The sequence below is a fragment of the Myotis yumanensis genome, unplaced genomic scaffold (genome assembly GCF_028538775.1).
Source record: "Myotis yumanensis isolate MYYU_CA2020_CCGP unplaced genomic scaffold, mMyoYum1.0.hap1 SCAF_7, whole genome shotgun sequence".
NCBI lineage: Eukaryota > Metazoa > Chordata > Mammalia > Chiroptera > Vespertilionidae > Myotis > Myotis yumanensis.
In genome coordinates this window covers 56,553,128-56,577,664 of record NW_027223758.1, presented here as the reverse complement: position 1 = coordinate 56,577,664, position 24,537 = coordinate 56,553,128, and the positions used below count along the sequence as shown (strand labels likewise).

General features: G+C 46.1%; 1 protein-coding gene and 2 pseudogenes across 4 annotated transcripts in view; all 3 read left to right on the top strand.

Annotated features, from left to right (window-relative positions):
* Window positions 1-317: 317 nt before the first annotated feature.
* On the top strand, window positions 318-8,869 carry LOC139013491 (zinc finger and SCAN domain-containing protein 4-like; annotated as a pseudogene).
* On the top strand, window positions 1,324-1,428 carry LOC139014769 (small nucleolar RNA SNORA38; annotated as a pseudogene).
* YES1 (YES proto-oncogene 1, Src family tyrosine kinase) overlaps window positions 8,346-24,537 on the top strand; it is a 56,806-nt gene continuing 40,614 nt past the window's right edge. For 2 of the 4 annotated variants that reach the window (XM_070420548.1, XM_070420550.1), the window contains exon 1: window positions 9,072-9,293. The gene's annotated coding sequence lies outside the window, so the exon portion shown is untranslated. Of the gene's footprint in view, window positions 8,586-9,070; window positions 9,294-24,537 lie in introns of those variants that run through there. The other 2 variants (XM_070420549.1, XM_070420551.1) reach the window with 2 other exon arrangements.

The window sequence follows — 24,537 nt, the reverse complement described above, 5'->3', positions numbered from 1 at the left end:
GAATTTATTAGGAGATAGTCTATAAATGTTTTATGTATGAATAAATAAGCTGATTTTTTAAATATGAAGCCGTCAGATGAACCCATTGCAGACAGCCAGTCATACAGCAGCTCAGCCTTTGTTCCAGGATTACCCAGTTTGAAGTTCATTCTTCTCGAGGAGCTCACGGTCTTCTAAGCATCCACCACGATCAACAAAGGAGTTAAAGAATTGAATCTTGGAAATTGAGTCTGTGAGAAATATTGTTTAGAATGGATTTAGACCTCAGAACCTCATTTCTATCTGAATCATGCAGGGATGACTATAAGTTAGAAAATATGGACTTTAAACCTAGCCAAAGACCTGCTCTCCAAAAGGTGGGGGCCAGAGGTGTATCTGGGTTTCAGATCACTCAGCTTAGCTTATTTCAAAACAGCAATAACTCATGTGTAAGGCAGACACTGCAAAGACTCTATAAGTCATTTCACTCATGGCTGCAGCCAGAAAAACAGCAAGAATGAAGTGATTTTTCAAGTGTCCTAGAACAGTTTATGATCAGCAGGTACTGCAGTGACAGCTCCACATTGAAGGAAGAATGGGAATCATGTGGCAGAAACCTGGAGACATTCATGGAAGACGTGAGTGGTGATTGCATGAAGCCCCCTGGCTTGGTTCACGTGCGCATGCAGGGGCAGGAAGTCCTCTTCTGAGGATGTGCCCTTAAGAGAAATCATTGTTCATCTAACAAAACAGTTGCCAACTGGATCCCAACAGAGGCAAATGTGAGGACACCCTTCTGGACTCCCCAAGATCCTTCTCTGCAAAGTATGAAGGACAAGGAGATGAAGATAAAGAAAATGGTGGCAACATTTCTTTGAAAACTACTGAAGTAAATGACAGTATTACTAGTCAAGGCAATCAAACACCTTCCCTATTCATTATCCAGGGCGAGGCCTGAAGAGGGAGGTGTTTCTTTGGAGAATCCACTCAGCTCCAGAAGAGCACGTCTAGGCACCTCCAGGTCTCAGGAAGGGCCCTAAAAGGACCCTCTAATCAAGATCTCCTTATGCAGGTGGGACCAGTGTTTCTCTCCAGGTCAGACCAGATCACCCTTGAGCCTGCTCTTACCCACCAGAACAATGAGGGAAACTCCACACGTGGGGGACACCAAGAAATATTCCACGGAGCCCAAAAGCCATTCCAATGTGAGGAGTGTCCCAAGATCTTCAGTTTGGGTTTTTTAGAAATTCACATTTTTTATTTATGTATTCCTGATTATAAAGGCAATTTATTAATTTTAATGATTCCAGAATTTGTACAAATAAATGTTGTTCCACATGGCCATTGAAATAACTTTTCTGTGGTTCCCTGTCTTTGGACACGTAAGAACTTGGAGAAGTCTGGAGCCAGCTTGCTCCCTGCAGGGTCAAGATCAACCATCCCACATAGAAAAAAAAAAAAAAAAGAAAGAAAGAAATAACTTTTCAAAATAGTGTCTTTCCTGTAGTCACAATGACTTTCAGTACTTAACCTATCCAAGCCTTGAGGAATCCAATCTGTAAATGGGGATAGTACTACCAACCCCAGGATTAGTATGAGGATTCACTAAATGATGTAGGTAAAGCACCTGAAATGTGAGGGCTCAAGAAAAGATAGCCATTGCTGTCAATCCTAGTTCTGTATTGCCAATCTTATTAATTTGTTCAGATGACCTAAAATGTTTCATCAAAGCATGAATCTTATGTTAATTTTGTTATATTATTCCCTTAGAATGAAGAAAAAACAAGGTAGCTATTTCAAGTAATCAAAAGAGCTGTTCTTATACAGTCAAAGAAACATAAATACATACTGCAAAAGAATTAAGTGCATTATGGCTTATACCACATAATAAAATCTGGTCAGATTTTAGTTTGCTTAAACACAAATGTGATCTATACCATTGAATATTAATAATAAAATAATGATCTACATAAAAATAATTATCCATGCCACTGAAAATACAAATAGGTTTAGCTTGAAAAAGGAGAATAAAATGGGTTTTCAAAAGCATATATTTATTCTAAACACGTTACTTTAAACCCCACCCACAATGTTAGCCTACAGAATATAATAAAAAAGTTATTTAATACCAACTGTTTATATTTCATGATCTGGCATCAGTTACCTTAAAAGATAAGAGCATGACCAATTTATAGTTTCTTTTCTAAACCTTTGATGTAGGTAAACATTCTAACTTTAACTTCTTGCCTTCAAGCAAAGTTATGTTCTACTTTTCATAACCCAGTTGTAAAGATTTCCAGGAAGTAGCAACCTGATAGCAATTTTAGTGGTGTTTAAACTCATTGTCAGAGACACTGACGTATTATGACCACATATCAGTTGAAGGCCAAACACTTGGCAATGGCTACAGGAATTGCAAATAGTGTCTTGGGCAGAAATTACAAAGCTATAGGGCAGAGATATCAAATGGGTCTCAACATATAAGACCAATTTTATTTTATTTATTTTTTAATTTTATAGAGTTGTGATAATTAATAAGGTAATATGAGTAAAGAGCCTTGCATAGAATCCTGGTTACAGTTCATTGACTGTACTGATCAAATTAGATATATTAGTAACCCAGACAAAGAAATTAGATGGCTGATTGCTCTTTTTAAAAATATATATATTTTTATTGATTTCGGAGAGAGATAGAAACATCAATGATGAGAGACAATCATTGATCGGCTGCCTCCTGCACGCCCCCTACTGGGGATCAAGCCCACAACCCAGTCTTGTGCCCTGGACAGGAATCAAACCCAGGACCCTTCTGTCTGCAGGATGATGCTCTATTCACTGAGCCAAACCGGCTAGGGCTGATTGCTCTTTATGAAGCCTTTCTCCCTCTACCTAAAGTTTTTCTCTTTGTAATAACTTTTGTGATTATGTTTGTATTTATTTATTTATTTATATTTTTGGTATAAAGCTGTTTAAAGCAGGGATGCATTTCATTGTATTTTACGTTATCTGACCATTATAGTTAGTAAATGTTTATTACAATTAACTGAAAGTTATTTGCATTTGGCTGTCTGTATTTAGTGCAACAGTTTTCCAGTTATTAAATGACAGAGAATGTTAGTGCATTTTTTTTTAAAAAATGACATACAACTGATTCTTATTATTCACAGTAATTATGTTCTATAAATTCACTACAAACACGGAATTAGCAAGTACTGAGCCACTGGTCCTGGAGAAAACACAGGGTTAGGTTCCTGGGAGCCTCTCATCACAGTTTTGACACAGACCTATGCATAACCCTGTTTTATGTGTGTTTCTGTTTAAAGGCAACTTATTTTTAAAAAGTCTTTATTGTTGAAAGTATTATATATGTCCTCTTTTTCCCCCCATTGGCCCTTTCTAATCTGCCCCCCCTGCCTGTCCCAGTCCTTCACCACTCTATTGTCTGTGTCCATGGATTATGCATATCTATATAAACAGAAGCTTAAGCAACCGAACGACCAGTCGCTATGATGCACACTGACCACCAGGGGGCAGGCTCTCAATGCAAGAGTTGTCCCCTGGTGGTTAGTGCACTCCCCCAGCCAACTCCCCTGGCTGGCCAACCTCCCGCAGTCCCTCCATCCAGCCGGCCGGCCCTGATCACCAGCCAGGCTGAGGGACCCCATCTGTAGAGTATTTCGTGCACCGGGCCTATAGTATTCATTTAAGTTCTTTGGTTGACCATTTCCCACCCACCCACCCACCTGCCCTTGCCTTCCCTGAGATTCCGCAGTCTGTTCTATGCTTCTATGTCTCTGGATCTATTTTGTTCACCAGTTTATTTTGTTCATTAAATTTCACATATGAGTGAGATCATGTGATACTTGTCTTTCTCTGACTGGCTTATTTGCTTAGCATAATACTCTCCAGGTCCCTCCATGCTGTCTCAAAGGATAAGCAATCCTTCTTTTTTACTGCTGCATAATAGTTCATGGTATAAATGTACCACAGTTTCTTTAGCCACTCATCTATTGATGGGCACTATAAAACCAATTTTAGATGTTTGCTGGCTGAATTGTTGTACTGAGAATTTTGAGGACTAAGTCAGTGGCTCTAGGACAAAGAGTGTGTACTATGCTGTGATCTAAATGCAATGACTACCATAGGGAGGCAGAGGTGTTACATAAGACAACTGTCTCCAAGTGTGGTCAATTCTTACTAAATGCTGTTTTCGCTAAATGTTAAAAATGTTGCACAGTATTTTGCAGATGTGGATGTAAACAGGATAAGCTCTAGAGAAAATAAACAGGGTAAGGGTAGTCAATTGCAAAGAAGAAATCAAAGTATAATTAGCCAAATAGTATGTATAAGGAATGGCTAAACTTCCATTCTAAAGACAGAGTTTTGGATATGAATCCTGTTTCCTTTACTTGTTGCAAATAAACAAAACTACCTTGTGACAGCCATGTCTCATTCTTGAATAGAACACCCCAAGCAACAAACCCCTTGAGTTTAGTAACAAGAGGGAATGACTTGCCAGCTCTGTTTTAGTTTTGGGGTCTTACATGTGGCTCAAGGCAACTGGAGTCTCAGCATTGGGGTCCTACCATCTCACATCCTTGCTTCTTGCTGTGCATCTGCTTCATTCTCTCTGTGAAAACTGGTCCCCCCAACCCCATATTTACCCCTACTCTGTGCAGGAGATGCTGCCCTCGCATCACCTGTGTTTACTGTCAGGAGTACAAGAAAGAAGCGGAAACTAAGTAGTGGTTCTCATCTGTAAAGAAAAGATATGGTCTCTACTAAATTCAAACTGAAAAAGAGGGAGTTGAGAGAACTGACAGGAAGATTGGTGGAGCAGGTTCAGGCAGGAACCAAGGAAGGGAAGGCGGCATTCAGGTTCTGCCACAGGGATGGTCTGCTGAGACACAGGCACCATCAACACAGAACACTTGTTGCCTACTACTACTAGACTGACTCCCCTAGCCTGAACACTCACCTTCTGCCACTGGCCTCTCAACTCTACCCTACCACCAGGAATAATCTGAGTCACCTCTGTGTCACTCCCTCAATATTCAAAATTCCTGAGGGTAGCAATACTCAGAACAGAGGGCTATAGTCCAGCTATTGGGAGAGGACCAATTCTCAAAGAGGAACTTGGGTTAAACAGACACTCTCAAAAGGTGTCCATTGCATGCTATATCCTGCTAAGCAGAGGGCATGTGAGAAGGTGCAAAGTACCGTCGAGCTTAGAAACTGCTGTCCCAGAACAGAGTGAGAAACCAAGTGGAGAGTATGAAAGTTTGAATTGATGGGAAAGGTTACATAGGAATAGGCAAACAGATACCAGGAAGAGCTAGAACTGAAATCAAGAACTTTGTTAGATATAACAGGGCTGGGACCAAATTACAGAAGAACCAGAAAGAACTGAAGAGATGAAAGACTAGACGTTCAAAAAGTAGTCCTGGAGCTAGGAAGGCACAACAAGCACAGGTGAAATTCTAAGATTGTAGACCAGATGACCATGAAGCTAAAAACTACAGAGTGCAACAGAAAAGAGCAAAAAGATGGGCTCCTGTAAGATTGCCATTTGTTACATGTATACATTGTAGGATGTGTCCTTATACATCCAATGAATTGGTTGTTAGACAGCCCAGGTGAGGGGGAAGTAAACTGTAATACACAGGCACCAGCCCTTAAGGCAACGAAGGCATGGGGAACATTCAGAAATCAATGGTTTACTGTACCTCTCCACTAAGCTTGATACAATGAACCTTGTGTCGAGCCAGCTCAGCCAAGGGTTCCACAAGCCTGCGTGAGGGTGGTGAAGGATGAAGAAATGACAGACAGAGAGAATAAGCTGGGGTGGATCTTCCTGTGCCTGGCTGAGGCCACAGAGAGAGATCCAGAGGCAAGCTGAGAGCCTTTATTTTATAGCCAGAGGTAAACAAGGTAGTGGTCACCAGTTACAATGTTCTTGTAAGTTTCACTTGTTTTGGCAGCACTTGCTGCACCTCCCACAGCCCATTAGCTACCCAGGAAGGATCTAGGGAGCGTCATAAGGTCATGTGCCCTCTAAACTGGGACTTGTTTGTGGCTTTGCCAACAGGTCAGTTGGAGGGTTTAACCCTATAGCCGCGCCCTACAGAACCTAACATTCTAGGAAGAACACTTTCCTTTTGCCTGATCCTCCAAATCTTCGCTTAGAGGGGTCCTCATAGTCCTCCGAACTGGATTACCAGCAGTTTTGGCCAGGTGGAGGAGGCAAGGCTACAGTGGTGTAAATCACTTCAGGTATTGGAGTGAGGAGATCCAGGCTTTGAGTGGTGAGCAGTGGGGTGGAAGGCATGTTTGGGGTGGGGTAGTCATTAAGGAGCAAAGACCAGTGCATGCACCCTGTGTAGGACTGCAGTCTTTCTAGTTACCAGGAAGAGAAAATCATCATAGCCTCAGTGATGAAAGCAGCAGATTACTGACAGCTGGCAGGAGAGGTTTACCCTCAACACAAACATTTCCTGGCAAAATCACATGTTCCAGGATTAGAGCAAGCATGCCCCAACTAAACTGCACATTTTTTAAACTTTCAAAAAATTGAAAGCATTAAAATAATGCATTTCACTTGTAGGAATAACATATTTCATTCATTTTGTTTCAATTTTTCTCCTGAGTTTTTCATCCAGCTGATTCTCCCAGGAATTCCAAGACTTGGGTCCTTATCACGCTTTAACACATACCTCCCAGACCTCTAAGCTGTGTGGGACATACACAAATTTGCTTCTTTTGTCCATTTCATGAATGAACAGATTTTCACTTAAAAACAATTTCTATTCTACTAAACTCAGTGAGAGTTTAAGATTCTTTCTCTAGTTTTTGTGTTTTGTTTCTTGGTGAGCCATTGAGTTGAAGATTTACAGACTGAAGCTTGGGATTGCATGATAAATATTCAAAAAAAAAAAGAAAACAGGGAATAAGGTAATAAAAATAATCAAAATGAGGGTGGAGAGAAGAAAAGTTCATGGTGACTTAATATAACCAATAACAGGTAGGAGAGATTTTGACACTCTCACCTTTAAAACTACATACAGGACATCTTCAAAGACACTTTATCCCTTAATCTGGGATAGACTAGGGTTTGTTGGGGTCCAACCCCAGCAGGTCCAGGGGTTCCCAAAGGTGTGGACGGAGTCGGAGAAGAAGGAATGACACAGAGACAGCGTTCAGTTGGTCAGCAGCCTAGCCAGATTCTCTAGCCAGGATCTCCAGCCAGGTTCTGTGTTTTATTGCCTTGTTACATCTGTATTTATACCAGTTGATTTTAATCCTGTCAATTTCTATTCCAAAGGTTAGGGCGTTTCTTATCTCCATTCCAGGGAGTAAAGATTATGTAGCTCAAGGGTGATTGTTCATAGTTAAAGTGATTAACTACCCGCCTGGCACTTAGTTAAGGGGTTTTATTCCCTCCCTAACTTCAGGGGAAAATCCCTACCTGGGGAAACAACCTTTCTCGGAGAGGTGACCTTGGTTAAAACACATAGCGCCAAGGGGAGCAAACATATTAAGAACAGTATGCCATATACGCCAGGTCCCTTGAAACATATGCTGTGCAGATGTTTCTTCCCTGCAGCGACTGTGTCAAGCAGCAAGGATGGACCGGCTTCCGGCAAGGGTTAACTAGCATTTTAGAGTTGATTTTTTGAGGCTGAAAGTTTAGAACAACAAAAATATTATCTCTATTTTATTTATTAGTTTAGGAAAAAAACAGCTCAAGGGATTTATTTTCCAGCTACAAAAAAACAAACCCTGAATATAACCGATGTGGAAGTTTTCATGCCTGCGACAGTCAGTGGCAAATGAAGTTTTAGTAGTTACACGGAATAAAGCACCTTTCCACGTTCTGTGTGCCATTTTGTTAACGTGAGAGCCTATGCCTACCCCCGGCACAGTGAGCGGAAGAAACATTTTCCAGACCCTTCTATGCCTTTCCGGGGTTCCTAGAATACGAGTACTGACACCTGATTGTACTATTTCTTATCTGTTGGAGATGATATTGAATTTCGCCAAAAACCACACAGGAAACCAACAATCCCACATTGACAGTTTCGATAGCCACCGCAAAGAAACACAAAGAGGAACTTAATCCCCGAGTGTGACGGGGCAGAAGTGATTTCATCAGAAAAGCCTGGATCTCCAGCCCATTCCGATCTTGACTAACCCTCCTCTTTAACCCATTTCCTTTTGGATCCTCTCCCTTCTCCAGCGACTGGATACAAGGCAATAAAAAAAAAAAAAAGTTCTTGGATGCCGATGCGCGGGACTCCAGGTCGGTGGGCCGCACTGCCGGGGCGGCAGCCTCAGTTTCCCCCGCTGTCCCGCAGGGTCAGACCCGCCCCGCTCCCTGGGATGTCGGCGGGATCCCGCACAAATCAGCTGCCCCAAGCGAAGCCAAAGATCTCATCGCTGGGAGAGTCGCCAACAAAACTCCGCCGCGGTTCAAACACAGGCAACAGGAAGCTCGGGGCCGGGACGGCCCGCGGGAGGCCCGGCGCGTGTGGCTGGACGGCGCCCGGCCGGTGAGGAGGCGTCAGGAGCACCCGGCGCCCTGCGGAGCGGGACTCCACCACCGACCAGTGAGTGCGGGGCCTGGCGCCGAGAGCTCACCGTCCCCCCAAACCCTCGGCCCGGCCCGCCCCCCAAAACAAAGCCCCGGAGCCCTCGGCACCTCAGACACCCGGGCGAGGGCGAGGAGAGCGGCGGGGGGGACGGGCTCTGCGCCCCCGGCTCCATCTCCGGGCGGGGAGGGAGAGCGCGGCGGGTCGGCTCTCCGCGGGCACAGAGCCGCCCCTTCACGCCCCCCGCGCCGCCGCGGGCATCCGCCTCGGACCCCGCCGCCATGTTGGGTCGGGATCCGTGACTCCGACTCGCCACCCGGGAGGCCCGCGGCGGGGCAGGTGGGCGGCCCGCCGGGCTCCGCGCCGGCGCCGGAAGGTCGGGGCCGCGGGAGCCCGGGGGGCGCGGCGCGAGTTCCGGTCGCGGGCGGCCGCGCGCAGGTGGCTGCCGCCCCCGCCCCGCCCCCGCCGAGGGGCGGTGCCAGGAGCGGGGCGGGCGCCGCGCGGAGAGGCGATGGAGCGGGAGGGCGAGGGGCGGGAGCCCGGGAATTCCCTCCTCCCGGAGTAACAAGTCTGGGGTCGGCCGCGCTGTCGTCGCTGCCGCCGGGCGCCGGGACCAGGAGGTGGAAGGAGGGAGAGGGCCCCGTGGGCCTCGCCTCCGCCCGCCGCCGCCTCCCCACCCCCGGAGCCCCAGGAGCCGCGACCCATGCGAGCACGACCGGCGGGCAGGTAAGGACCGGACGAGGCCCCGCGGGCGGAGGCGGCCGACCCCGGCCGGGCAGTGTAGGCCCCGGCGCCCGCCCACCCGCCCGCCCGCGCCCGGAGGCGCCGCCGCTCCCCGCCCCCGCCGGCTCCGAGTCGGGAAGTTGAGGAGAAACTTCTCCCCTCCCCCGACCCGGCCAGTCCGGCGGGCGTGTCTCCTTCCCGACGCTACCTGCTCGCCCCCAGCCTCGGTCTCCGCCCCGTCCCGTCCGTCCCGTGCCCACCCGAGTCCGACTTAAGGTGCTGGGAACGCTGGGACCCCCCCCCCCCCGGACCCCCGCGTCCTGTCGGTGGTGCGGGCCGCCCCGCGAGGTGAGGCGCGGTGTCTCTGGGCTCGTACCCCGGAGCGAGCGGCGGGGCTGGCGGCCCGGAGGTCGGGGTCTGAGTGCGGACCTGCGCCGGCGGCAGCTGCGCCGGGAGAGCCGAGCCGAGTCGGCGAGGGCGTGTGTGGGGGGGCGGGTGGGTGAGCCTCGCGCTCCCCTGGGTTTGATTGAAAACCACAACATGTTAAAGTTTCCCTTTGTTATGTGCTGGGGGCTGGGAAATATGCCATTCAAAGCGTCCACTTGTACGGTCTTGTGCCGCTCCGTCTCCTCTGTCCACAGGGTACAGAGGATTTTGCTCTCAAGTGTGTTTTCCTTCCTGATAATTGCTTCCAGCTTGGGCTGTACTGGGGCAGGGCAGCGCTGTTGGAAGAATCGAGCCGGACGAAGGGACTGCTTTAATGTCGTTGTGTAGCGAGTGAGAGACAGCAGCGTTTGGATTTGGTTGAGTTCTTTTCTGCGTAATTAATCGAAGCAGGCTTGGAATAATACACTAGCCACTTAAAAATTAAAGAAATGAAAAGCCTCCCGTCTAGTGGGATCACAGCGTTATGTTCATGCGGTGTATGATGTGTGCATGTCCCACCGGTGTGTGTTCCCGTAGGTGCTTTCACCTGTGCGTGTATATGATTATAGTGTGTGTGTGTGTGTGTATTGTAACCGGAGGATTGCCGTACTAACGGTGTCTTGATAATCCTAAGGGTATTTAAACCACCTAGTTAAGTTTCTAATGTTAAATTACACACGGAGGAAAATATGACTAAGTGTGTACGCTTGACTGTGCCCCTAAGGCGAGCATGGCAAATTAATATCTGAACTCGCTGCAGGACTTGGCACGCAGTGGCCAGGGAGCGTTTTGAATGGACAGGTAATGAAGGAGCGCCTGAGATTAGAAGCCAAGGATCTTGTGTACATCATGACATAGGTGGTTTTCATATATTGTTCCGTAAGAAAGAACTTTTGGACATTAGCTAAACCTCAGTGGAGATTTTGAATGCTGGTTGACAATTCCTAGGCTCCTAAATTTGAAACAAACAAACAGACAAACAAAACAAACCAATTGCCTTTTACCTGAATCTGAATACAAGACAGTTCGTATCTATGTTTTCAGAATAATAAAGGTAGAAGGGGTCTTAAAGTATGTAGTCTGCTATAGCCATCATAATGTTACATTAGCTTTAATTTTGCAGTATGTTCTTGCTGACTTCATAAACCACAAAATTGAATCCTTTCTGTTCAACCGAAAGTGAAATTACAGCTTTGACCTATCTTCCTGGGATAGGTGGAATTTGTCTTATGACTGAAGTATAATGTTAATACATGGTTTCAGTTTTTTTGTGTGCGTGTTTTTTTAAGTTCCGGAAATTCTCAAGCTACAAAATCAATGTCTGTGCATCCCTGGTTTGTTCCCTGGTTTCATCACCAAAAACAAAAGAACAAACAAAAGTCAGTGTCCATGCAAATAAATTTCCTTTGTGGTATGTAGTGTTAGAAGAATAAATATTCTAAATGACTAGCAATGACCCAGTATAAGAGAAATGTTACTAGCACATGGTATAAGACTTGTTTGTACAAAGTTTAACGCTGTGTCTTTTTAGATAGTATTTTATTAATGTGAATAACTTTTCTTTATAAATGTATTTAACTCTCAATCTCATGTTCAGTGTAGACATCATTAGTTTCTACTAGCATTATGCTAAAAAGAAGCTTAATTATACTATAAAAAATTTAAAAGAGCAATACTAAACTTTGCCTAGGAATACAAACTTGGGTGATAAATCTATATGTATTTTTTAAAACCTGCAAGGAAGTGATTTCTACAGAAGTAAAGGTATGGGAGGAGGGAGGAAGTTGTGATTGGAGACCCAGCTTCTTAAGTGGTGGCAAAGTTCTTTTAACCTGGTGGTGTTTGCAAGGGTGTTGGCCTTAGTATAAATCATTAAGCCATACATTTGTTCTGTGTGCTTTTCTGTATCTGTGTTGTAGTTTACATAAAACTTTTTTCTTTTTTAAAGAAGCCTGTGTGTAACCTGTTTTATATAAGGTATTTAAATAAATGACTTAACATTTGGTGACTGACTTTAGAATACTCTTAAATTGTCCTTTGCAAACAGGTTTAGACTTATTAAATAATAATTATTATATCCAGCTAGTGCATGCAACTTCTTTGACATATAAATAACATATTAATATTTTGAGAGAAGACACCAGGTTTTTACTAACTTTAAATCCTCTTCAGCTTTTATATGTGACAATTAGTAGGTATCAAAATATGTTTATTAAACTAATGGATACTGTTGGGTCATTAAGTATTAAATACACTTTATTTTACAAAAAATTATATAATGTAACAGTTAAAACTCAGAATTAACTATGGCATCAAGGTAAAGTCTTGACTTTTATCCATATTCAGTTTTCTGGAATAGTAATACTTCAGATCAGTTTTGATAATCTTAGTTTTGATACTCTTAAGGATGTCATGAAATTCTGAGCATAAAATATGTTTTTACTTAAGTTAAATGAAGATGTGTCTTATAACACCTAAAGGAGTATGTTTTGTTTCAAAAGAAAGCAAAGTACAATATGGCATTGGAGTTTCAAAAATGCTGAGAATCATTGCATTATGCTACTTTTCTTGTTTTATGTAAGGCTTGCTGTTTTAGTTGTTGATAGCTTTTAGTTGTTGGCATTTTGTAATGTAGAGTGAAGGAAGGGATCACATCTGTGCCAAATTCTTATATCACAGGAACTTTCAGTCATGTTATGAAGGTGATGTTTGTGGTGCTGGCTTTGTTACATGAATATTTACAGGAAGTTTTAGTTAAGATCTTCCATTGTTAACCCTACATGGCTTAGGTCATCTTCAGTTCACATTTAAATAGATCTATAATACAAATACAAGTTCCTCTAGCAAGGTATAACTGCCTTTCTTTAAAGGAAATAATCTGTTCCTATTAAAGTATTTTGTTATCTTATTGGTAGTGTGTACGGCAGTTTGTGTGTGTCTATGGTGGGGTATGTATTACCGCTTTTCTTCCTCTCAGCTGCTTCAGCGCCACAATTAGCCTGAGTATTGCTCAGCTGCAGCTGCTGGGTGATTATGAACCATCCAGCTCCTGTCTAAACTCAGAGGCAGATTTAGCAAAAGGAGGTATAGTAACAGCAGAGGGTGAGAGAGAAGAGCCAATGCTGCTGCCAATGTAATTTTAACATGTCTGTATTCCAAGGAATCATTGGCTGCAGTAGCACTACTACTGTTTTGGAACTAGCCGACTTGATGGCAACATATCCTGGTCTGGGTTGGGTTTACCTGGTGTTACTTTTAAGATCTTGAAGCTCACTCCAGGAAAGAGTAATTTCAGAGTACAGGATGATGTACCAGTGAGGTACGGTAGGACTGAGTTTAAGCCTCTATGCCTGGGATAGCATTGCCCTTCAGTTTCCCTTATTTGAGTGTATACATGAGGCATATATCATGTACTTACTCCATGCTGCTTTAAGCTGTCTCTCTCAGAAATGCTGCAACTGTTACTGTTGTTTGGGGGTGGCAGGAGAGTTTATAAAGCAGGTTCTTTGGATTCCCACTTTTTCCCCGGAAGTAGAAGACCTTAAAGAGATCTAGAGCTGCATATCCCCTGAAGTCTGAATTTTGCAAGTGGGAACCCTATATTCTATTTCCTGTTATTCTTCTTTTACTTATGGGATATGAGAAGATGGACATCAATAAATGCAGGCAAAATATCATCTAAATATGGCAAGCCACAGACTGGAATGTGCCATAGGCAACGTTTGCTGCTTCTGAAATGTTGCTAAGTTTATAAACATGCCAAGAAAGAGCCGTAGTATCTTGTCTTCTCTTTTACCACTACTGTTGGGAAATCTACAAAGACAATTCCTTATATTAATCCTGGCTTTGAAACTTGGTGGTCCAGGGTTTTGGCTAATTTTGGATGGGGGATAGAGAGTATTGGGAGAAAACAGTACTCAAACTTGTATAACCAAAAGGAAGGAAGAGATATAGAAGAATACACAGTTGAACCTTAACAGGTATGCATTGTCATTATGGCACATACTTAGCAAGACATTGGTGTATTGACCCCCTTCTTTGTGCTCCTACAAAACTCCGATGTAAAAGCGCGTTTCTCCTTGCATTATCATTTTTTTTCTATGACTGATATATTTTATCTAGAGCTCACTGTGGCAAGGAATTCTTTTTTTAAAAAAATATATTTTATTGATTTTTTACAGAGAGGAAGGGAGAGGAATTGAGAGTTAGAAACTGCTGGGGTCCAACCCCAACGGGTCCAGGGATCCCCAAAGGTGTGGACGGAGTCGGCGAAGAATGAATGACATGGAAACTGGTTTCAGTTCATCAGCATAGGGAGGTTCTCCCTCCAGGATCTCCAGCGAAGTTCTGGTTAGGAACTCCAACCAAGTTCTGGTCAGGATCTCCAACCAAGTTCTGGTGCCATGTTCTCTCGCTAGGTTCTCCAGCCAGGTTCTCCAGGTTCTCCAGCCAGGTTCAGTCGCCAGGTTCTTTAGCCAGGTTCTATCCAGGTTCTTTTGCCATGTTCTGTCTAGGTTCTCCAGTGAAGTTCTGTAGCCAGGTTCTGTCCAGGATCTTTTGCCATGTTCTCTGGCTAGGTTCTGGTTAGGATCTGATGAGGATCTGACGTTTATTATCTTGTTACATCCGTATTTATACCAGCCGATTTTAATCCTGTCAATTTCTATTACAAAGGTTAGGGCGTTTCTTATCTCCATTCCAGGGAGTAAAGATTATGTAGCGTAACTACCCGCCTGGCACTTAATTAAGGGGTTGTATCTCCTCCCTAACCTCAGGGAAAAATCCCCACCTGGGGAAACAACCTTTCTCGGAGAGGTGACCTTGGTTAAAACACATGGCGCTAAGGAGAGCAAACATATTAAGAACAGTATGCTATATATGCCAGGTCCCTTGAAACATATGCTGTGCAGATGTTTCTTTCCTGCAGCGACTGTGTCAAGCAGCAAGGATGGACCGGCTTCCGGCAAGAAACATTGATGAGAGAGAAACATCGATCAGCTGCCTCCTGTACACCCCCCACTAGGGATGTGCCCGCAACCAAGGTACATGCCCTTGACTGGAACCGAACCTGGGACCCTTCAGTCCGCAGGCCGACGCTCTATCCACTGAGCCAAACCATTCAGGGCAGTTCTTTTATATGAGTCTTAGTTCCTAGCAGAATAAATACTTAATTTTTAAATTGTATACAGGGATCTGGTTCTGCTATATGACTTCTTCCACACACAACATCTCTATAAAATTTTCTAAAACTAGGTTTGTGCTTTTTTATAAGCTAATGTTAAAACAAATTCTTTTGATAATATGTTTTTTTACCCTCAAAGTTTTGTTCTAAAAAGATTTTATAGAACTGTTTAAACACTTGCAAATGTGAATTTAAGGGTCATTTTAATAAGATTTATATATTTATTAAATATATTTTTATTGATTTCAGAGAGGAAGGGAGAGAGAGGGAATCATTGATTTGTTAGTCTACTTATTTATGCATTCATTGGTTGATTCTTGTATGTGTGTGTCTATGGCAGGGTATTGTTCTGACCAGGGATTGGGACAATGCTCTAACCAACCAAGCTACCTGGCCAGGACTAGTTGGTGACTTTTGCTGCATATGTTAATACTTATAATTGTTCCATGGGAAATTCATAGATTTTAAAATTTTATTCTGATGCAGTTTGCATTTTATGGATAAGGATACTTTAAAAGTAGTAGGCTTTTGAAAAGGAGGAGAGAAGGCAACTGTAGTGTAATAAGAAAATGACTAAAAGGTAGAAGACCATCTGTATTTTAATTCCACTTCTGACAATGAAGAACTGTGTGGCCTTCAGTATATTCCATAGGTTTCAGTTTTACCATTTGAAACAGGAGGTAGTTAGGTCAGATGGTTTCTAGTATCTTTTCAACCTTATGATTTGTGTGGTTCTGCTACAGTTGAAGTTTTTGTATTGATAAAAATTTTAAGGAAATGTTTTAGAATCTAGAATTTAAAATAAAATTAGATAACAGGTAAGTAAAGATTACAGTGAAAACCTGACAGATTTTGTTCCCAGTTTGTCAGGCATTTACTTGAAAATCAAAATCTTTTCCCAAAAGAAGTCTTTTCTGTAAGGTTAGCCTTTTAGGTTAGATTTCCAGGCAGCTCATTAGAGTTTACCTATAAAAACCTAATGGTCTGGCTCAGTGGTTGAGCGTTGTCGACCCATGAACCAGATCACAGTTCAATTCCTGGTCAGGGCACATGCTGGGCTTGTGGGCTCAATCCCCAGTAGGGGGCGTGCAGGAGGCAGCTGATCAATGGTTCTCTCATCATTGATGTTTTTCTCTCTCTCTCTCAAATCAATAAAAACATTAAAAAAAAAACTAACAAGTATAACAGTTTCAGTGGTAAATGTGTTCAAACTGATTTTCAGGTTTCATTTTTTTTTTTTTTTAACCTGCTGAGCTCTTGAACAGATGAAATATTTGGCCTACTAAATAGATGCTATGACTATACAGTGGGTGAATCCATAGCCTATCCAATCACCATACCTTCTCACCTTCCTAGCTCTTTACTCTAGAAATCACTCTGTTATGAGTTCCACTTTGGGATACTAGGACTCTCCCAATGAGGCCTTACTGTTAAGCCGAAGTATAGAGCTTCCCTAGTTTATCCTACCTGCTTCCTACTCTAACCCTATAGGACAATGTGAAGAATGGGAAAGCTTCAAAAGATTAGGAATGAGAAACAAAAATGAGCAAAGTAGAGAAGGGCTTGGGAAAAAGAGGGAAGGACTTAATGTGGAGTTTGTAATTTTCCCTTTTGTGTCCTTTCTATTTTTCACCCAAGTCACTTCTCTTAGGCATTGGTTAAGGAAAAAAGCCTATTCTGTGACAGGTGTTATGGTATGCATTCATGTACATTATCAAGTTAACTTAAATCTTTGAAATGCCTTTCCAAAATACACAGAAAAATTGTGGATGAGGTAGGTATTTAATTATACATGAAGAGACAGGATCAGAAAGTATATGTAATTTGCCACTGTCATATGACTAAATAATTGGGTAGAACTGAATTTGAATCTAAGGCTAATTGACAATAAGCCTGTTCCCTATAAGACAACTTCCTTAGGAATAAGGAGCAATGATGGAAAGGGGCATTTCCTATCTTTTTCCTTCTCCCTTAAACTGTACATTTGTATTGGAGCTGAGAATTGTCAACCACTTACACTTCTTTTAGTGGAAGTAGCTTTCTGATGCATATTTCTTAATGCAGGTATTATATGAATTGAAAAGGATGGCATATTATACTAACTAAACTCTAGTAAATGCTTTCCTTTTGTAGGTTTGGGTCTATAATGGAAAATTGATATACTAATTCCAAAGCATTATTTATCTTTTTATAAAATAAGTTAATTCTAGATTGACAGAGACAGTGTTCAGATGTTTTATCAGTTTTCTTTCTTTTTTTTTTTTTTTTGGTCCACATTTAATTCATCAAAAACAAATAAACAAAGGAGCATGCAAAAGATGAATTATTACACTAAACTGTAGCAAATGCTGTCCTTTTGTAAGTTTGGGTTTGTAAGATGTATACGTATACAGTCTATTTGTATATAGTCAGCTCCCCAACCCCCATGCTCAAATCTGGCTCAAACTTTGTACAATATTGTTTTCATTTCTACTAATTACATCATTTATTCCTAGATGAGTTAGTAAAAATAAATGGAAGGTCTGCATTGGCTAATGGTCCTCCATCACATTTCAGACCCATGCGGCAGGAAGAGAGAACACTTTCTAATTTGCCCTGTCAGTAGGATGGAATTTCTTACACCTTGGTACAGACTCACCAGCCTTCACTTCCTTCTGGAGGAAACAGTAGGATTCTTCCATAATGGCATGATCCTATAAATCTTATTGTTACATGAAATTTGTACTCTCTGGATGAAGAGCCTCATCTAAAGCTTCAAATGGAAATTTGTTTGCTGTTATTGTCACTGTGTCACATTCTATTGACAGTGATTTCCTTCACCATCTTAGAAGCTTTTCTTTTTGGCTTCCTTTTTTTTTCTTCCAGTTATATCTAAGAATGTACCCTTTGTCTTCTCTAATAAGCTGGAGCATTGTTTTCTAGTGGGCATACTAGCTTATTTTGTAGCATTATTATCCCACATAGAATATCTACAGTACAACTGCACACATCACTCTTAACAGTTCTGCCATTGACTGTGTTTATTGAGTCTACAAAAGGGTTGGCAAATACCTTTAAAGCTGTGGTGCCAAGTCTAAATGATGGGACCACATCTACTACTTGAATGTAAGTTCCTTGAGGACAGGGATCTTTGTTTTGGTTATGAAAGTTATTCCAGGTATCTAGAATAACACATAGTAGGCACTTTTTAAATATTTTAAAATATAGGCGGATGCAACAGTCTGTTGGCAGTGTTTGCCTACCATGGGCATGAAAGAAAGGAATTCACTAAAAATCCACACTATTGTCACTTTAATTTTTTATTCCAAAATAACCAAAACAGGCAAATTCATATTTTAAGGGGATTCACATTATAAATGGAATGAAATCCTTCAGAACATAGATCATGTAGAACATACTTGATTTTATGATACAGATATAGTCCTGGGAATGCAACTGTACGAAAATTTGATATGTACCAAAACCTATTTTTTATTTGAGTGTCTGTGATGGGTGGGGAACATCTGACCCTTGCGTTGTATAAAGCCCATGAAATCATTTGGTTTGGCCCTGCCACAAGGCATTAGGGGTGAGTTAATTAAATGTTTCATCAAATACAGCAGGCTATTTTTTATTTTCATTTTTATTTATTGTTAATCTTCACCCAAGGATCTTTTTCCATTGGTTTTTAGAGAGTGGAAGGGAGTGGGAGAGACAGAGAGATAGAAACCTTGATATGAGAGACGCATTGGTTGGTTGCCTTCCACATACCTGAACAGGGCCGGGATTGAGCCTGCAACCAAATTATGTGCCCTTGACCGCAATCAAACCCGGAACCCTTCAGTTCATGGGCCAACGCTCTATCCACGGAGTCAAACTAGGGCAGCAGGCTAATTTTTAAGTTGATAATTTTGTATGACCTGAGAATGATGTTATAAATATTCATGTGACCCTTGGCAGATAAAAGGTTCCTCTACCCCTGGTCTATAAGGTTCCCACCTATTTCTGTATGGAAATATAGCAGTTAATAAGTAATAAATAATGCATAAAACTAATAGCATCAATTGTTGCCACACTAAATTGATAAGATGATTTCAGAATTGATAAGATGATGTCAGAAATGGTTAACATGCATTTGCCTTTATTATATAGCTGCTGTTTTCTTGTTACTCACCTTATATGGACATTTTAAGGCTAGAGCAGATGTTGAAATCAAGCATTATCAAGTATTTACAGCTTAAGAAGTTATAGATAACTAGGAAATTAATCTGATGTTAATTTACTATGGATAAAATTTATTTTACCTACTCTTTTTTAAATTTTTTTTTTTTTTTTTTTTTTTTTTTTTTATAATAATTTTTATTTCTTAAAGTATTACAAAGAGTGTTACATATGTCTCCTTTTTCCCCCCCATGACATTCCCTCGGCCCCTACCCCCCGCCCCCCCCCCGTCCCGTGTCTTGTGTCCATTGGTTAATCTTATATGCATGCATATAGGTCCTTCAGTTGGTCTCTTAATCCCCCCCCCAACCCTCCCCAGGCTCCCCATTGTAGTTTAACATTCTGTTCAATGTTGCTCTGCTTCTGTATCTACACCTGTTCATCAGTCCATACTGGTCCCCTTTATTTGTCCCAGCCTCACTGGAGCAGTCTCAACCTCACCAGGGCCGTCTGAGCCTCACCAGGGCCGTTTCAACCTCACCGGGGTCGTCCCTACCTCACGGGGGCCGTTTCAACCTGACCGGGGTTGTCCCTACCACGCCGGGGCCGTTTCGACCTGACTGGGGTCGTCCCTACCTCACGGGGGCCGTTTCAACCTCACCGGGGTTGTCCCTACCACACCGGGGCTGTTACAACCTGACTGGAGTTGTCCCTACCACACCGGGGCCGTTTCAACCTGACCGGGGTCGTCCCTACCTCACGGGGGCCGTTTCAACCTGACTGGGGTTGTCCCTACCACGCCGGGGCCGTTTCGACCTGACTGGGGTCGTCCCTACCTCACGGGGGCCGTTTCAACCTCACCGGGGTCGTCCCTACCACACCGGGGCCGTTTCGACCTGACTGGGGTCGTCCCTACCTCACGGGGGCCGTTTCAACCTCACCGGGGTCGTCCCTACCACGCCGGGGCCGTTTCGACCTGACTGGGGTCGTCCCTACCTCACGGGGGCTGTTTCAACCTCACCGGGGTCGTCCCTACCACGCCGGGGCCGTTTCGACCTGACTGGGGTCGTCCCTACCTCATGGGGGCTGTTTCAACCTCACCGGGGTTGTCCCTACCACACCGGGGCCGTTTCAACCTGACCGGGGTTGTCCCTACCACGCCGGGGCCGTTTCGACCTGACTGGGGTCGTCCCTACCTCACGGGGGCTGTTTCAACCTCACCGGGGTCGTCCCTACCTCACGGGGGCCGTTTCAACCTGACTGGGGTTGTCCCTACCACGCCGGGGCCGTTTCGACCTGACTGGGGTCGTCCCTACCTCACGGGGGCTGTTTCAACCTCACCGGGGTCGTCCCTACCACACCGGGGCCGTTTCGACCTGACTGGGGTCGTCCCTACCTCACGGGGGCCGTTTCATCCTGACCGGGGTTGTCCCTACCACGCCGGGGCCGTTTCGACCTGACTGGGGTCGTCCCTACCTCACGGGGGCCGTTTCAACCTCACCGGGGTTGTCCCTACCACACCGGGGCTGTTTCAACCTGACCGGAGTTGTCCCTACCACACCGGGGCCATTTCAACCTGACTGGGGTTGTCCCTACCTCACGGGGGCCGTTTCAACCTGACTGGGGTTGTCCCTACCACGCCGGGGCCGTTTCGACCTGACTGGGGTCGTCCCTACCTCACGGGGGCTGTTTCAACCTCACCGGGGTCGTCCCTACCACACCGGGGCCGTTTCGACCTGACTGGGGTCGTCCCTACCTCACGGGGGCCGTTTCAACCTCACCGGGGTTGTCCCTACCACGCCGGGGCCGTTTCGACCTGACTGGGGTCGTCCCTACCTCACGGGGGCTGTTTCAACCTCACCGGGGTCGTCCCTACCACACCGGGGCCGTTTCGACCTGACTGGGGTCGTCCCTACCTCACGGGTGCTGTTTCAACCTCACCGGGGTCGTCCCTACCACACCGGGGCCGTTTCGACCTGACTGGGGTCGTCCCTACCTCACGGGGGCTGTTTCAACCTCACCGGGGTCGTCCCTACCACACCGGGGCCGTTTCGACCTGACTGGGGTCGTCCCTACCTCACGGGGGCTGTTTCAACCTCACCGGGGTTGTCCCTACCACACCGGGGCTGTTTCAACCTGACCGGGGTTGTCCCTACCACGCCGGGGCCGTTTCGACCTGACTGGGGTCGTCCCTACCTCACGGGGGCTGTTTCAACCTCACCGGGGTCGTCCCTACCTCACGGGGGCCGTTTCAACCTGACTGGGGTTGTCCCTACCACGCCGGGGCCGTTTCGACCTGACTGGGGTCGTCCCTACCTCACGGGGGCTGTTTCAACCTCACCGGGGTTGTCCCTACCACACCGGGGCTGTTTCAACCTGACCGGGGTTGTCCCTACCACGCCGGGGCCGTTTCGACCTGACTGGGGTCGTCCCTACCTCACGGGGGCTGTTTCAACCTCACCGGGGTCGTCCCTACCTCACGGGGGCCGTTTCAACCTGACTGGGGTTGTCCCTACCACACCGGGGCCGTTTCGACCTGACTGGGGTCGTCCCTACCTCACGGGGGCTGTTTCAACCTCACCGGGGTCGTCCCTACCACACCGGGGCCGTTTCGACCTGACTGGGGTCGTCCCTACCTCACGGGGGCTGTTTCAACCTCACCGGGGTCGTCCCTACCACACCGGGGCCGTTTCGACCTGACTGGGGTCGTCCCTACCTCACGGGGGCTGTTTCAACCTCACCGGGGTCGTCCCTACCACACCGGGGCCGTTTCGACCTGACTGGGGTCGTCCCTACCTCACGGGGGCTGTTTCAACCTCACCGGGGTCGTCCCTACCACACCGGGGCCGTTTCGACCTGACTGGGGTCGTCCCTACCTCACGGGGGCTGTTTCAACCTCACCGGGGTTGTCCCTACCACACCGGGGCCGTTTCAACCTGACCGGGGTTGTCCCTACCACGCCGGGGCCGTTCCGACCTGACTGGGGTCGTCCCTACCTCACGGGGGCTGTTTCAACCTCACCGGGGTCGTCCCTACCTCACGGGGGCCGTTTCAACCTGACTGGGGTTGTCCCTACCACGCCGGGGCCGTTTCGACCTGACTTGGGTCGTCCCTACCTCACGGGGGCTGTTTCAACCTCACCGGGGTCGTCCCTACCTCACGGGGGCCGTTTCAACCTGACTGGGGTTGTCCCTACCACGCCGGGGCCGTTTCGACCTGACTGGGGTCGTCCCTACCTCACGGGGGCCGTTTCAACCTCACCGGGGTTGTCCCTACCACACCGGGGCTGTTTCGACCTGACTGGGGTCGTCCCTACCTCACGGGGGCTGTTTCAACCTCACCGGGGCCATCCCAGCCTTACCGGGGAAACAGGAAGTTTGGCCTTCTGTCCCCTGCCGGCGGCTCCCCACTAGACAAAATCTCCAGGCGTTCCTGGTGGTTGCACATCCAGCGCTCCTGCCCTCCACCAAGTGCACAGACTGCTTGTCTGCTGTCCCGCAGCGCCCCACCAGAGACTGGGACCAGTGGGCATGTTTGTGCGCTTGCTGGTACAGCAGTTCCACAGTGCCGGCCGAGTCAAGCCCAGCCCTGGCCGGCCCCGGACCCGACTCTGCCCCCCGATTGCGTCCCTCCCAGATGCAAGGAGCTGAAATCTGCAGCCTGCTGGGATGGGCTCTGTACTTGGTGCTTCAGCACATCCTACTCAGTCTCTATGCGCTTCTTTCTATGCGAGGAGTTGAAATCTGCAGTTTGTTGGGTTGGGCTCTGTACTTGGTGTCACATCCTACTCAGTCTCAATGTTCTTTCTCTCCTTCCAGTTGTAGAGCTTCCACTGGGCCAAGTTTCCCATGGTTCTGTATGATAGGTGTTTGTCTGATATTTGGTAGTTTCGATGTTGTTGTGTGAGGTAGCACGCACAGGTCTCTTCCTTATGCCGCCATCCTGGTTCTCCTGGGTCTGCTTCTTGAGTGTGTCTCTCATGGCTGCGAGCAGTTGAAGTCTGCAATTTGTTGGGATAGGCTGCAAAAGCGCAGGTGGGTCTTTTTGTGCACCTGGCACAGCTTGGATGGGGATGTAAATTGATTAGGGCTGAGTCTCAGGGAGTCGCCATGGCGGAGCAAATAGCACTGGCTGAGTCTCCGCGGCCCCTTGACTCTCTGCCAGGGCTTTGTGTCCCCCAGTGCCGGTGAGCAGCTGTGCAACAGAGTCTCCCTCGCTTTCTGATGGCTGCAAGGCCGTGCTGCCTCTCCCCGTAGGGTCTGGTGCTTCATGATCCCGCCTGAACCAGCTCAGTGGATTTGAAAGTTTGCAGAAGAAGGCGCTTCTACTTGTGGGTCTGGCACACCCCAGATGGGAATGTAAATTGCGTAGGGCGGGGTCACAGGGAGTCGCCGGGGCGGAGACTCAGCGGCCCCTTGCCTATCCAGGACACCAGGTTTTTGCGTCCCCCAGTGCCGGCGAGCAGCCGAGCGCCAGAGCCTCCCTCGCTTCCTGACCGCTGGAAGGCCGTGCCGTCTCTCGCCTTGGAGCCTGGGGCCTCAGAGACCCGCCCGAACCAGCTCAGTGGATTTGAGAGTTTGTAAAAGCACAGTCATTCCCTCTTGTGCCTCTGGCACAGCCCTGAGGGTAGGGCGGGGTCACAGGGAGTCACCAGCGTGGAGGAAATAGCGATGGCGGCGTCTCCGCGCCCCTCGCCTCTCCGGGACACCAGGACTTCTTGTCCCTCGGTGCCGGCGAGCAGCCGCGTATCAGAGCTTCCCTCGCTCTCCGACCACTGCAAGGCCGTGGCCGCCTCTCCCTGTGGGATCTGGGGCCTCAGAGACCCGCCCCGAGCAAGCCCAGAGGATTCGAGGGTTCGTAAAAAACCGAGAATCCATTTGCAGCCCGCGTGGCGTGTGACTGCGTACCTCTGGTTTTGGTGCCTCCGTAGCTCCCACTCAGTCTCACTGCGCTTCTTTCTTTTCCTCCAGTTGTAGATCTCCCACTGGGCCAACTTCCCCATGGTTCTGAGTGGCGGTTGTTTACTTCATAGTTGATAGTTTCAATGATGCTGTGAGAGAGCAGCACACACAGGTCCGCTCCCTACGCCGCCATCTTGGTTCTCCTCTTTTTTAAATTTTTAAAAATTGATTTTAGAGAGCGGAAGGGAGGGAGAGAGAAACATTGATGTGAGAAACAAACATCAATTGGTTGCCTCCCACATGTGCCCAGACCAGATTGACTCATAACCTGGGTATGTGCCCTGACCGGGAATTGAACCCCCCACTTCTGGTGTACGGGACTACTCCAACCAACTGAGCCATACCAGCCAGGTCTACTTAGTCTTTTTTTAAATGAAGATATTTATTGAGATTATTTTCCTGATTTTGGAAGAACTACATGTTCATTTTAGGAAACTTGGAATACATAGGAAAGTTTTATAGAAGAAAATAAAATCACCCACAATACCACCAATTCTGATAACCATTGTCAGTATTAACATGTATAAATTAGTCATTA